Raw genomic sequence first — 4,529 nt, 5'->3', positions numbered from 1 at the left:
TGGCATTTCCATAGCCATTCTGAGATATATTGCCATGCAACTTTCCACCGTTCCTTTCATTATGACATGCTTGATCATTGTCATATTGCCTTGCATGATCATGTAGTTGACATCGTATTTGTGACAAAGCCACCATGCATAATTTCATACATGTCACTCTTGATTCATTGCCATCCCGGTGCACCGCCGGAGGCATTCATATAGAGTCATACTTTGTTCTAGTATCGAGTTGTAATCTTTGAGTTGTAAATAAATAGAGTGTGATGATCATCATTAATAGAGCATTGTCCCAAAAAGAAAAAGAAAAAAGAAAGGCCAAATAAAAAAAGGGAAAGGCCAAACAAATAAAAAATAAAAGGGACAATGCTACTATCCTTTTCCACACTTGTGCTTCAAAGTAGCACCATGATCTTCATGATAGAGAGTCTCTTATATTGCCAATTTCATATACTAGTGGGAATTTTCATTATAGAACTTGGCTTGTATATTCCAACAATGGGCTTCCTCAAATGCCCTAGGTCTTCGTGAGCAAGCAAGTTGGATGCACACCCACTTAGTTTCTTTTGTTGAGCTGTCATACATTTATAGCTCTAGTGCATCCGTTGCATGGCAATCCCTAATCCTCGCATTGACCATCAATTGATGGGCATCTCCATAGCCCGTTGATTAGCCGCGTCAATGTGAGACTTTCGCCTTTTTGTCTTCTCCACACAACCCCCGTCATTATATTCTATTCCACCCATAGTGCTATGTCCATGGCTCACGCTCATGTATTGCGTGAAAGTTGAAAAAAGTTTGAGATTACTAAAGTATAAAACAATTACTTGGCTTGTCATCGGGGTTGTGCATGATGAGAGCATTCTTGTGTGACAAAAATGAAGCATAGCCAAACTATATGATTTTTGTAGGGATAAGCTTTCTTTGGCCATGTTATTTTGAGAAGACATAATTGCTTAGTTAGTATGCTTGAAGTATTATTATTTTTATGTCAATTAAACTTTTTTCTTGAATCTTTCGGATCTGAACATTCATGCCACAATAAAGATAATTACATTGAAAATTATGTTAGGTAGCATTCCACATCAAAAATTCTGTTTTTATCATTTACCTACTCGACGATGAGCAGGAATTAAGCTTGGGGATGCATGATACGTCTCCAACGTATCTATATTTTTTTATTGGTGCATGCTATTATATTATCTGTTTTGGATGTTTAATGGGCTTTACTATGCACTTATATATTATTTTTGGGACTAACCTATTAACCAAAAGCCAAGTGCAAATTGTTGTTTTTTGTCTATTTCAGTGTTTCGCAGAAAAGGAATATCAAACAGAATCCAAACGGAATAAAACCTTCGCGAGGATCATTTTTGGAACAAATGTGATCCAGGAGACTTGGAGTGGACATCAAGAAAGCAGCGAGGAAGCCACGAGGTAGGAGGGTGCGCCCAGGGGGGCCAGGCGCGCCCCCACCCTCGTGGGCCCCTAGCTCACAGCTCCATCGACCTACTTCTTTCGCCTATATACACTCTTATACCCTGAAACCTTTGGGGAGAGCCACTAAACATCTTTTCCACCGCCGCAACCTTCTGTACCCGTGAGATCCCATCTTGGGGCCTTTTCTGGCGCTCCGCCGGAGTGGGATTCGATCACGGAGGGCTTCTACATCAACACCATAGCCTCTCCGATGATGTGTGAGTAGTTTACCACAGACTTTTGGGTCCATAGTTATTAGCTAGATGACTTCTTGTCTCTCTTTGGATCTCAATACAAAGTTCTCCTCGATTCTCTTGGAGATCTACCCGATGTAACTCTTTTTTGCGGTGTGTTTGCCGAGATCCGATGAATTGTGGGTTTATGAACTTGATTATCTATGAATATTATTTGATTCTTCTCTGAATTCTTATATGCATGATTTGATATCTTTGCAAGTCTCTTTGAATTATCAGTTTGGTTTGGCCTACTAGACTGATCTTTCTTGCAATGGGGGAAGTTCTTAGCTTTGGGTTCAATCTTGCGGCGCTCGATCCCAGTGACAAGAAGGGAAATGACATGTATTGTATGTTGCCATCGAGGATAAAAAGATGGGGTTTATATCATATTGCTTGAGTTTATCCTCTACATCATGTCATCTTGCCTAATGTGTTACTCTGTTCTTATGAACTTAATACTCTAGATGCATGCTGGATAGCGGTCGATGTGTGGAGTAATAGTAGTAGATGCAGAATCATTTCGGTCTACTTGTCACGGACGTGATGCCTATATTCATGATCATTGCCTTAGATATCATCATAACTATGCGCTTTTCTATCAATTGCTCAGCAGTAATTTGTTCACCCACCGTAATTCATGCTATCTTGAGAGAAGCCACTAGTGAAACCTATGGCCCCCGGGTCTACCTTACATCATATAAGTTTCCAATCTACAATTCTAGTTTACTATTTATTTTGCAATCTTTATTTTCCAATCTATACCATAAAAATACCAAAAATATTTATCTTATTATCTTTATCAGATCTCACTTTTGCAAGTTGCTGTGAAGGGACTGACAACGCCTTTATCGCGTTGGTTGCAAGGTTCTTATTTGTTTGTGCAAGTACTAGGCGATTTGCGTGTAGTCTCCTACTAGATTGATACCTTGGTTCTCAAAAACTGAGGGAAATACTTACGCTACTTTGTTGCATCACCCTTTCCTCTTCAAGGGAAAACCAACACATGCTCAAGAGGTAGCAAGGCCGTCGAAGAGATCGACGATGGTTGAACTAGAGGGGTTGGGGATGGACCACTTAACCTGTGACATGGCCCGCGTGAAGCCGTCGGTGTGGACAAGCTTGATGTCGTAGCCAGCTTTCCCGAGATACAGTAATACGCTAGCCCGCTGACATGAAGCCTTTGACATGGCAACTTAGTCAACGTCTTTGCCGGCTTCCGTGGTGACGTGTTGCTCCGGGATCGACAGGTCAGGGCGAGTGGCGGCCACCTCACGAACGTCCGCCGGAGAGGCCATTATAAACCTCTTCTTGGCCGAACGCTCGTCGGGCTCCCCGGGATACGTGGTCGAGCTTAGGCTGTGACATTCTGGAGCAGGGGATGTGGATCTGGCTAGGAGGGACACCGCAGTCCTCATCTAAAAACTCAGGGGAGTGGGGCGACGGTATGGGAATCGTTGGATAAACTGAACTTTATTATCTAAGCTAGGAGGAACGGGCTGATCGGCAGGGTTGGCGGCGGCCCCGGTGGCGGCCGCGAGCTAGGGTTCGAAGGGGGGGAAGGGGGCGGGTGGGGGACTATGGAGGGGGTGGTGTTTGAGGATACGCCGCATCTACTGAAAATTTTAGTAATGGTGGGTGGAGATGGTGGTGGACGAGGGAGGGCGGCGGTTCAAATGCCTCGGCTACTAAAACTTTACTATAAGGTCGGTGCTGGAGGAGTGTGGGCGACGGTTGAAATACGGAGGCTACTAAAATTTGGGTAAAGGAATTGATGCGGGGCGGGAGTGCCCAAGATCGCGCATGGTCCAATAATAATACGTGTGTACGATAATAAGGAAAAGTGGCGCGGATCCGCCGATTTTTGCAACGCTCGAGGTGGGTAGTTTGTTTTTTATATTTCTAGCTAGCTGGTCTATTGCACACGATTCATCCTAATTTCCAAATAAACTTACCCGCATTTAGCTTCCACAGGTGGTGGTTTTACAGCGCACTTGCATCGCACACGGTTAAGCCAGTACCTCCACCCTTTGCTCGCGCTTGCGCGGTCGTCGTGATTTCAGCGCACTTGCATTGCACACGATTGAGCCAGTAGCTCCACCTTAATTTGCTCGCGCTTGCACGGTCGTGGTGATTCACATCGCACTTGTATCGCACACGGTTTAGATATTATACCCCGTGTTTGTTGAGGATCATCAGAGTCTTTGCAGCAAAATATAATGTTAGGGAGGGTCAAAAGATAGCCACACCAGCATGTGGCCCAAATATATATATGAGTGAAAAGGGTGGTATGTGTTGTTCAAAATTCCAACGCACAACTTTGACCCCGCGGGCCCACGGTTGGGCACGTCATTGAAGATCGATGAGAGGGGCCAGAAGTCAAGAACCACCTGGAAGTGGCCAAATATATGTACGAATATTGGGGATGTTTAAAACTTTAAATACACAATGCATAACTTTGGTGGCACCTGCCTCGCAAACTCGAAAGCACCCTAACAACCACCTAGCTAGGATATATATATAATGACATAATGTCGTACCTAGCTAGGATGCTTGGCCCACCACCTCCCACTTCGTGTCAGCGGGGCGGATGCACATAATGATCGATACTTTGGTCATACATGCATGTCGACATGACCTACCATAAGACGGACCAATGAATCTTTCGTTTGGTCAAATGATAGTTGTTGTTGTCGATAAATCGCTTGAGCCAATAGATTGAACTATCATAAACATCGCACGAGAGGGACCACAAAACCAGCACCTCTTGCATGCGGCCCAAAATGATGTACGTTGGGAAGGGGTGATGTGTGTTTTCAA

Source organism: Triticum urartu, chromosome 6A (assembly GCF_056163025.1).
Source record: "Triticum urartu cultivar PI428250 chromosome 6A, HENAU_Tu73, whole genome shotgun sequence".
In the NCBI taxonomy this organism is placed as follows: domain Eukaryota; kingdom Viridiplantae; phylum Streptophyta; class Magnoliopsida; order Poales; family Poaceae; genus Triticum; species Triticum urartu.
The sequence above is the reverse complement of the archived record's forward strand: the minus strand, read 5'-3'. Positions refer to the sequence as shown.